Source organism: Melitaea cinxia, chromosome 26 (assembly GCF_905220565.1).
Source record: "Melitaea cinxia chromosome 26, ilMelCinx1.1, whole genome shotgun sequence".
Classification (NCBI taxonomy): domain Eukaryota; kingdom Metazoa; phylum Arthropoda; class Insecta; order Lepidoptera; family Nymphalidae; genus Melitaea; species Melitaea cinxia.
In genome coordinates this window covers 75,366-87,441 of record NC_059419.1, presented here as the reverse complement: position 1 = coordinate 87,441, position 12,076 = coordinate 75,366, and positions in this window count along the sequence as shown.

Genomic DNA, 12,076 nt, shown 5'->3' with positions numbered 1-12,076 from the left:
AAAATGATTTATAGAAAAGCTTCGGTCACTATGTTCATCCATGTACACGCAATTAACTAGCCATTGTTTTTTTATTTAATATTGGACTGAATCACCGTTTGTTTTTAAATTAAAATGACATCTACAAGCTCTAAATTGTTCACGGCTTTATTTGATATCATGTTATGTTTATCTTCCAGGCGACTTATAACTTAGGACTGCAGATCGACAGTCCTGTGACTGTGCTAGGACGTGGTCCGATGCTGACGGAGTTTTTCTATTACCTACATACTATACAATGTGTTAAAAAATGATCTATACATTTTTCATATTTTTTGCGTATAACTTTAAAATGGGCGTTTACTGTTTTTGTGGCTTGATTTTTGTTATTTATGCATACAGATCTGCGTCGCAGGTAGTTTTGTCAGCGGTCGTTCTAGCAAGCGAAGTAGGCTCTGTGGGCCAACCTGACACGGCGCGGAAGTGCCCGCAACAGGTGCGCCCTTCATTGCAATGCGCGACGCGAGCGAAAGAGAAAGAAACCTCTCTCTCCCACACACAATACATTCATAGTTCCATACTCTCTCGCGCATTAGGACCCGCGCTGCGTTTCTAACATTTCTCGCTTCTATGTAAATCGAGTCGCTCGCATTCTTGGCGCTAGTTCAAGTTTTGAATGACTTCGTGGTTTCATTGATCAAATATTTGCACTTTGCCTGTAGATATTTGTGAAGTTATTTACTCGGTAAAAATGGATTTCTTAAGGTACCTACTTATTCTAATGTTCTTATGTGTTTACGCGAAATAAATAAGCAATTGTGATGCTTAGTTAAGGATTCCGTAATTTTCTGATCATTTTATTATGATTTTATGATTTCATATTTTGTGTATTTATTAGCAACTAGTGACCTGCCCCGGCTTCGCACGGGTGCAATGCTGATACTAAATATACTACAGAATGTCTTTATTTATAGTGTGAAGCTAGCTTATAGCATGGTTATTAACATAATAACAACAACATTCAAATTTGCGTCGTTAGATTACGCGTTGTTACAGAATGCGTTGAAGAAATAAAGGTTCACTGCTCGTTCCCGGTAGGTGATAGCGTGATAATATGTAGCCTATATGTTGACCCGACTACCTAATAATATTCGTGCCAAATTTGAAGTAAATCCATGCGGTACTTTTTGAGTTTATCCCGGACATACATACAGACAAACAGACAAAAATTCTAAAAACCATATTTTTGGCTTCGGTGTCGATGTTAGATCACATCCTAAGTATTCTTTTAAAAAAATATTCAATGTACAGTTTTGACTTTCCTACGATTTTATTATATGTATAGATTCTACTGTGAAACGTCAATTCTACAGTTGAATCCTACTCATATTATAAATGCGAAAGTATGTGAGAATGGATGTATGTATGTTACCCTTTCACGCAGAAACAACTGAAGCGATTTTAATGAAACTTGGTACGTAAATAGTTGTAGATCCAGAATAGCATATAGGCTACTTTTTATCCCGATATTCCCATGGGATAGGAAATGACACGGGTGGAAATGACACGGGTGCGCGTGGGGCAGCAAATTATTAATAAATTCAACAAATACACTAACAAGTGTGTTTATTTTTGTTGAGAAACAAATTAAAAGACTAAGAATTTTATTTCCTAAAATTTTTAAAGTAGGAATTATAATTTGGATGTAAGTAACCTACGAAATTATCCGGCTTTTGGGGTCGTTTTTTAACCGACTTCCAAAAAAGGAGGAGGTTCTCAATTCGACTGTATTTTTTTTTTATGTATTTTACATCAGAAATTTTGACCGTGTGGACCGATTTCGACATTTTTTTTTTAATCGAAAGGTGGTGTGTGTCAATTGGTCCCATTTAAATTTATTTGAGACCTAACAACTGCTTTTCGAGTTATATCTTATAATGCGTTTTTACTTGACGCTTTTTTCGTCGACCTACGTTGTATTATACCGCATAACTTTCTACTGGAAGTACCGATTTTGTTGGAAAGGAGATATCCCTAGTTTAGTACCATGATAAGGAAACCAGGATCTGATGATGAGATCCCAGAGAAATCGAGGGAAACTCTTGAAAATCCGCAATAACTTTTTACTGGGTGTACCGATTTTAATAATTTTTAATTTAATCAAAAGCTGATGTTTATCATGTGGTCACATATAAATTTTATCGAGAGCTGATAACTACTTATTGAGTAATCTTTGATAACGCGTAGTTACTCGACTATTTTTTCGTCGATCTACGTTGTATTACTCGTCGATGTAATTGAAGTCGGTTTTTTTTTTCGTTTGCGAGCAAACACAATTATTGTCAATATTTTGTATGTAAACTACATTCCAGGTTTACGTGAAATACAATGACATCTTTTATTTGAAAGCCATTCCCATAATGCCAAAGCTAAATAAGTAGATGAATTTTCTTTTAGTCTTCAAATAAACCAAGTCACAGTAAATCTACTACTTTGGCTATTGTACTTTGGCATTATTTTTATAGTGTTGAGAATATCTCAAATATTTCTTTCGTCACAATGAGCTTAGCGCCTCGCCCCGGAGGCTGCGGCTCCGACAGGTTCCGAGGCTCGCATTCCGAAGGAGTTATGCATATCAATGTTATGAATTATGATCTACAGCTGACCTTGGTCTCACTTCGTGCTTTATAACGTTTTGAATTGACGTTATATCCGAATGATAAAATAATAAATAAACGAGTTTGATAGTTGTACATTCAGTAAATATATTCGAGAATTTGAACAGTTGTTTCATTTTGTGATCTTGAGGCTTACTAGGGAGTGTGTGTTTTTGGAGTTGGCGCGTAGTTTGTGAATGAGGTCGAAGTTTTCATTGGAAATGTGTGACACATCAATGAAACGAATGAAAAGTTGTGAACAAAAATAGAAACAATAAATAAAATAGCGTTTCACATTCTTATTGTTTGAGAATATAAAAATATAATAATAGAATTAGAATTGACAGATAGCGGTATCAGTAGGTGTGATTGCGGTGGTAAACAATCAATATATCTTCTTTCTTTTTGGTAAAATTTTCAGATTTATATTTATACTAGCGACCCGCCCCGGCTTCGCACGGTTTCAAAAACTATCAGTGTTTCTCTACTATATTTATATGCATATATTATACACATAAACCTTCCTCTGGAATCATTCTATTGACTAAAGAAAACCGCATCAAAATCAGTTGCGTATTTTTTAAAGATCTAAGCATACAGACAGCGGGAAGCGACTTTGTTTTATACTAAGTATGTTCAATCAATAGATTGTTCGATATACTGTGCAATAATCGCCTAAATAAACAGATTATTTGAAGAGATACGTTGCTTACAAATTAGGAATTAAAAAATATATTTTTAACCTTGGTGAAAAATTTCGACACCAGACGCATTAGAGCGACGAGTACAAACAAGATCTTGACGAAATACTCAATAACATACCTCAACTACCTAATTCACACTTCGGAGCGATCAAGTACGCTCAAGTACATCTCTCTACAGGTGTACTTAAAACTTCATACTGCGATAGCTTTGAGAACTTCTCAATAAATTGATATTGTACCTACTGGTAGTCTACTGTTGTCACTGAACAGAGTTTGATTTAAAACAACAGTATAAAGACATGTGGATTACAGTCTTTAAATAATTTTGTCCTTATTACTTATTGAACTAAATCAATACTAAAGGAATTTTGAACTAACTTAGTTTTGAATTTGATAATAAACCACATTGGGTTATATTTCCTTTATTAATTTTTTAAATGCGATTATTATTATGAAACTTCCAATATACAGCGATGGTTTAAAATCTCATTATATAAGGAAATATGTGGTAGTTTTGATTATACCTAACAACGAATAATACTTTTTCGATCGTCCTGTATACAGTGTATTGAATATTTATATAAATATGTGGAGGTGTTAATAGATTTACTTTGCGTGTTTGTTCATCTGTGATTACATTGTTAACTTGTGTATTTGTGTATGTGTGGGCGCTGCTGAATCACCCCCCAATACAATTATTACGTTTACACCGAAGCGTCTACGATGTATACTGCTTGCTTTATGATCCACGTCGCGCGTCGTTTATAATATACAAGAAATTTAATTTTTGAATACATTTATAAAGGCCTAGATTGTTCATTTCACAAAAGATATAAGTAACAAGCGTACCTCCAAGTGCTAATTTTAACTTTGATTAAATAACATTTCAAACTTAATCGCAGAACAGATTTTTGTGTAACAATATTTACAGAATTGCGCACCGTCAGCGACAGATTACTGAACGTATTTTTCTATTTTTCCTTTAATGTTTTAACCTCGATTCAAAATACATAGGTACATACATAATTTGTAAAGTCCTTCGCATTTCGAGTCGATAGTAAATACCTTTATATAAATCAGATAGAATTCCGGAAACAGATAGACGAAATAGATAAGATGACCAAATATATGTTTATATGTAAGTATGTATAGATCGATAAGATATATCTTTTTATAATTTCATAATTAATATACGTAATAACAGCGTCGATGCCTGCAGTCAACCGTGTTTATTTGCTCCTCACTATCTGTCACACTGTAACAATATAAATATATTTATTGACTAGCCAGTTGGCGCAGTTCATAGTGACCCTCTTTCTGCTCCGGGGATTGTGGGTTCGATTCTCTCAACACATACCATAAGTACAGACAAAAAAGATGGCTAAATTAATTTGTGAAATGCTCAATATCCGACATTATTTAATCGCTCCAGACAATCGTTAAACAGTTGACCTACATCGATACATATAATAAAATGGTAGGAAAATCAAAACTGTACATTGAATATTTTCTTAAAAGAATACTTGGGGTGTGATCTACAATCGACACCGAAGCCAAAAATATGGTTTGTAGAATTTTTGTCTGTTTGTCTGTATGTATGTCCGGGATAAACTCAAAAAGTATTACATGGATTTACTTTAAATTTGGCACGAATATTATTAAGAAGTCGGGTCAATATATAGGATACATATTATCACGCTATCACCTACGGGGAACGAGCAGTGAACCTTTATTTCTTCAACGCATTCTGTAACAACGCGTAATCTAACGACGCATATTTTAATGTTGTTGTTATTATGTTAATAATAACCATGCTATAAGCTAGCTTCACACTATAAATAAAGACATTCTGTAGTAGGTATATTTAGTATCAGCATTGCACCCGTGCGAAGCCGGGGCGGGTCGCTAGTCATCAATAAAAATCATATAAATGTTTTATTAATGAACTAGCAACGTTAGTATGGTATGAATCATTTTAACTTTCAACCCCTATTCAAAACGGACAGTATCGGATTCCGGGATAGAAAGTACCCTGGGTCCTAGTTTGTAGTACTCAAATCTTGCTAAGTTTCATTGAAATCCATTTAGCAGCTTAGGCACAATGCGATAACAAGATACACACTGACTGAGAGACGTCAGAACAAAAAATAACTCATTTGCCTTTAGAATCGATTATAGATTGTCCGAAATATATTCAATGTACAGAATTAGAGACACATTTTTACTATTCAAATTATTACAGTCGTGTTTGATATCATTTCAAGGTCAAGCTTGTCATTACAAAGGAATTTAAATTGTAGTTATTTATGATTATGTTTGTTATATAGCATATAAATACCTATATACATTAAATATCACATATAATAGCGAAGTACATAACTGTAACTAGGTATATGTGTTTATGTGGACTAGTAATGATTGCCTTTTTTGGTTCGAAAGCCATCATTCTCCTACAGAGGTATTCGAGTCAGATCGCTAATGGACAGAGAACCACATTCCCAACGGTGATCTTTGTATAGTTCTAAATAAATAGAAAAATTATTCGAAAGTGCCTTAAAAATAAATTCGAATACTTTATAATTTACTAGCGACCCGCCCCGGCTTCGCACGGTTGCAAAAACTACCAGTATTCCTCTACTATATTATGCATGTATTATACATATAAACCTTCCCCTTCAATCACTCTATCTATTAAAAAAACCGCATCAAAATCCGTTGGGTAGTTTTAAAGATTTAAGCATACATAGGGACATAGGGACAGAGAAAGCGACTTTGTTTTATACTATGTAGTGATGTAATAAATAATTTATGTAATAAACAATTTATAATTTTAAATTGTGGTATAAACAACGTACCGTGAACAGTCGGGAGGCGACACAAAGCACTATTACTTTGATTATTAATTAATAGTAATTAACAGTGTCCGGTAAAGTGTACTTGATCCACAAATAATCGCAACTGAGGAACAATGCAACACTTGAAGCAGCGACGACTTATCAGAGATAACGCCGTGATTCATTTGTTTATAAAGAAATACTGTCCACGGTTCGACGTGGTCTTATGACATTAATTTAAGAATTGAAATATGTTAGCTGGCTAAGATTAGGGCGCATGATCGTGGATCCCTGTGTGAATGTGGTCTACACGAAGGTACAGCATCCCATATCCCTTTCAACTGTCCAAAACTCGTTTGTCCCATCTATGATGTCCTTCCTTGTAAGATCCCCCGTCCCGTAAATATTGAATGTCTGCTAATGCTCGTGTTTAGTCCTTTTTGTCCTTTCTTGTGTAAATATGTTAAACGAATTAAAATGTAAATATGTGTTGATCGTTCTAACATTATACTGTACATAGATTACTAACAATGTTCGGATGTGTTTGTTGTACTCGGTATGTTTGTGTTGTTTTAGGTTACGGGCTAGCTATTAAATACCTACTATTACTACGACCTTCAAAAGTCTATTGATACCGTATTCTCAACCGCACCGATTAATCTCCTTCGTGTCTTCTCTATTCTACGTGACATTGCCGAAATCATCTGTGCTAGTTTGGCACTGTTGGACGAATGACTAATGTTAGTTATTTTGTTGTATTATAAGATATACTTGCCACGAGAAAAAATTATAAAGGTGTGCTTATCCCTAAGATATGACTTATAGACTGCGAGAATGACATTCAGAAATAAGAAGAGGTTTATGAATCGGCGGTAGCTTCACTTTTAACTATAATAATTAATTAATTAAAACTAATATAATTTTCATTTCTAAAATGAGTAAATGTAGTAGTAATGAGTAATGATGTAAAATATCTTTTAATTAATTTTTTTTTTTATAATTCATGAGTATAAAAATAATACAGTATAAATTAATAAGAGAAAAATCTTTGCCAAATTCAACACAATATAATTATGTATATCTTTTTCAAGTAACAAATTTGAATACAGGTCCGTAAAACTTTGAAATAATAAAATGTCAATATATATATAACAAAACAAAATGTGGTCTGTGTTTGAGCAGTCCTTGTTTGTCTCCCCACCGTGCCTTGAAGAGCACGTTAAGCCTTCGGTCCCGGTTGTTAACCTGTACAGTGTACACCTGATAGCGATCGTTACTCATAGTATATCCGCCACCCGCAGTGTAGTAGCTTGGCGGATTTAGCTCTGATCCTTTTCCTACATGGTGAAAGAGGCCTATGACCAACAATGGGATATTACAGGATGAAGCTAGCGAAACGAGTATACTTATTTGACGACGAGATGGAATTAAAATGATTACATTAATTACAGCCATGTAAAGATTATTAGAAGCAAGTGAAAAGATATTCTCATAACTAAAGCATGCGTTTGTACGCATAATTGCATAAAGTCCGATTCCCACAGACAGACTGTCCGCCGGGAGAGGGGAACGTGAGATCGACACAACACAAAGGTGTAAAACAATGTTGTCTGTCCATCTGTTGTTTCATTCTGCGAGAATCATTTACTAAATGATAAATAGTTTTATTAAACAACTAACTCGACGTAAGGTCTTGACTACAAAATGTTGATGTTGTTCTAGGTTAAAAATTGATAACAATTTTGAAATGTTACAATATTATACATTATTACAATCCACAGTTCTATTTGACGGGGAAATGCTGCCAGCATTCTTGGCATAATTCCACGCGGACATGATTTGTACCAAAACTATCATTAAATATTAAAAAAAAAACTTTGGAATTAAATATTTACAGATGGTTGTGGTATAAATCGTACCTTATAAATACCTAATAAGCTTCAAAAACACCTCTGTACGTTTTGTATTCACACATATGCGTAAATTTTTTGTTTAATTTTAATAAAGTCGAAATCGCATCTATTTTTATAGTTAACCGGCAATGTAAAATGGCGTGAACTCATGTGTGTTGCCCATAGTCACCACGCTGGGCAGGCGGGTTGGTGATCGCAGGGCTGGCTTTGTCGTACCCAAGACGTGCTAGATGTGCCCCTCGAATTAATACGTGTAAATTTAAGAAAAAAAAAATTGTGTTTGCTCGCAAACGAAAAAAAAAACCGACTTCAATTACAGCGACGAGTAATACAACGTAGATCGACGAAAAAATAGTCAAGTAATTACGCGTTATCAAAGATTACTCAAAAAGTAGTTATCAGATCGGGATAAAATTTATATGTGATCACGTGATAAACATCAGCTTTCGATTAAATTAAAAATTACCAAAATCGGTACACCCAGTAAAAAGTTATTGCGAATTTTCGAGAGTTTCCCTCGATTTCTCCAGGATCCCATCATCAGATCCTAGTTTCCTTATCATGGTACCAAACTAGGGATATCCCCTTTCCAGCAAAAAAAGAATTATCAAAATCGGTACATCCAGTAGAAAATTATGTGGTATAGTACAACGTAGGTTGACGAAAAAAGCGTCAAGTAAAAACGCATTATTAGATATAACTCGAAAAGTTATTGTTAGATCTCAAATAAATTTAAATGGGACCAAATGACATACACTGCCTTTCGATTAAAAGAAAATTTGTCGAAATCGCTCCACCCAGTCAAAAGTTCTGAAGTAACATACAAAAAAAATAAAAAATAAATACAGTCGAATTGAGAACCTCCTCCTGTTTTGGAAGTCGGTTAAAAAAACGGTTGTCTGTAAACTTGGTTTACGGACGATAGCTTAAAGTGACAACGTTACATAACAAAACATCTCCTCGGACGCTTAGAACAGTCACTTAGAAGAGAGATAGAAGCGACGCAAGCGTACAACGAGCTAACAGGCAATGAGCGTAACGCTACAATGAGTCATCCTTTTTCGTGCATGTAGCCGGCATTCATCGATTTATTAGACGTTGCCACGTCAAAAAAACGGCCTGAAGCATTTCTCGGTAAATGGGTTAACCAACATAAAAATATTTTTTGTATTCGAACCTGCAGATCCTGAGAGTGCATTTAAACAAGCAAACAAACTTTTCAGCTTCATAAGATTAGTGTAGATTACTGGTAATAAATACTAGAGTGAGTGACAACCCCCCCCCCCCCCCCCGATAATATGCAAGCTGTGATATTTACATACGTATGTATACTTTTACATTTAAAATAAAATATATTTAAGCAGAAATATTACTTTTACTACGTCAAGCCACTTTCTTTTTATTATATTATTCTACTGATTATAATTATTATTTATTTATACTGCGCTAATGTAAGAGACAGGGGCACTAGCTTTCTTGCGAGTTTCGTGAGCAATCTAAATCACGTAACTTTTAGTAATATTGCTTTATACTCGTATAAACATCGAAAATTTGAATTTACTCTTTTTTTCATTGAGTTAGGGTTCAGCAGGATATATTCTGCTTAAAATCTGGAGCGGTCCGTCTGAAGAAGAATTCAACCTTACAGAAAATTACAGACTAGTAACACTAATAAGTTGTTGTGTTCCTGTGGCCAGTAAGGCGATCAGAGCTCATGGTCGGGGGTCGGAATCGGCAAGATGCTTGCGATGCTCCTCGTGTTGTAGGTGTTTATAGGCTAAGGCTATCGTTTACCATAGTGTGAGATAGGTTTACCGTACGCTTTGTCGCCGACCTAGTTGTATGATAAACCCTTCGTGTTGAATAAATCTATAGCAGGGTTATAATAACGGTTGAGTATTAATGAATTAGCAAGACAGTAGTCGTTGATGTCTTTTGCAGGCGTCACGCGCGGTCGGGTGGCGTGGCGTGCGAGCGTGTTGTGTGCGGGTGTGCGGCTTTCCTTCCAGTGATGTAATTGTTCTGTAATCATTACGATGGCGACGGGCGAATTGATTGCATTACACGAACGATACGAGACATGTTCATTTCTCAAGATCATCGTTATTATATATCACTTTGAGAAGTTTGAGAGTATGTCTCCCCGTTTCCCATTAAAACTCTCTGAAGCATGCATTATTTTTTATCATCGAATTCCAATATATTTCTTGAATTGAAAAAGGCGCTAGCGGCCGGCTTTTACCTCCTGCGGTTAAAAGCCTATTAGTGGCTTGTGTGCAGGATACTTTTCAACCACCTGTAAAATAGGCCCTATGTGTAAAATATATTTATGTATATGTGCAGTCACCGCATGCACGTTGTAATTTACTGTATGTTAGTCGGTGGATATGAAATAAAAGGTGTACGTTAGCCTGTCCGTATCTAGCAATCAATTGTTTCACTGCACGGTGGTACCGGTTTTAATATTTGTGTTCGTCTAATTCTATCAAATGTTTTATACACGGCAAGTTTTCTTTTAATTCATTTATTATTTAACTAGCCCGTTGACGTATTTATAGTGGCCCTGCTTTCTGCTCCGGGGTTTATGGGTTCGATTGTCACCCTGAGTCTGGATGTAATGTATACATTTATCTATTTATTGTATTATTTGTATGTATGTGTATCGAAAAAAATATAGCTATATCAGTCGGCTGTTACCAATAACACAAGCATTAAGTTGCTTACCGTAGTAACAGACGATTTAGTGTAAATAGATAGATGATAGATATTTATTTATTATTTACTAATTTATTTATATTAATGACTTTTAATAGTGGACTTTACAGAGATTTTAATACTCAATTACAACATTATTTGTAATCAGATAGATGTTGTGTGAGAAAAGAAAATAATTTAAATAGTTTTTTGTCGCACACTATTATAGATTCATTGTCTTAAATATTATTCATTGTATTAACTATTCTTCTCAAGCAGTGTTGTGTTCCTATAGGGAGTAAGGTGATCAGAGCTCCTGGGAAGGTCGGGGGTGGGGTAGGCAACGCGCTAGCGATGCTTGTCGTGTTGCAGGGTCTATAGGCTACGGTAATTTCTTACTATCAGGTGAGCCGTACGTTTGTTTGCCGACCTATTTAATAAAAAAACTGCCGACTAACCAAAATTATATTAGAAATTGTACTGTTGATCCCTCTAACGACAATAGTAAACAATATTCGCGAGTTCAAGCACGAGTTGGTGAGGGGAAAGTGCGCGGACGCTTCCTAGAAGCGTTGTTATTTATTACATGCAAGCACATACATTGTGTCGCGTGAGAAACTCGAAAGCAATCACTACTAGGGTCGCGGATACCGTCCCAACTACTCACTGCTGAACTCGCTGATCAGTAGCGAGAGAATCACTTAGATCCATAATAATATCTATGTGACTTTTGTAGACGTTTTCGCGGGTAACTCGTGTTTGTATGTATGTATGTATGTACGTTTGTATATTGACTTGGAATTGGTTTGAAGATTCATTTACATAAATTTGTGCACGTTCCTATTCGCGTTGACGATGATCGATAAAATGATTTTTGCACGTCATTACAAAACACACACATCATTACAAAACATGTACACAAACACAATGCCATTTATATTGTTTTGCCATATATGTTATTAACCCCCTTAGTCCCCCCCCCATTATAACTCAGGGGTATGAAAAATAGACGTTGGCCGATTCTCAGAGCTACCCGATATGCACACAAAATTTCATAAAAATCGGGCTAGCCGTTTCGGAGGAGCACATTATGACACGAGAATTTTATATATAAGATGAACAATGAGAGCAAAGTAGGTAATATCTATGACTAAATGATAGTTTCAACAAAAGTGACCTATCAATAATACCTCAGTGACATCCAACTGACTTTATTCTTGTGAAGCTATTTAATAATACATTTTTACAATTCATTATATGCAGATTATTTTCAACGATACTTAAAACATAGTTTT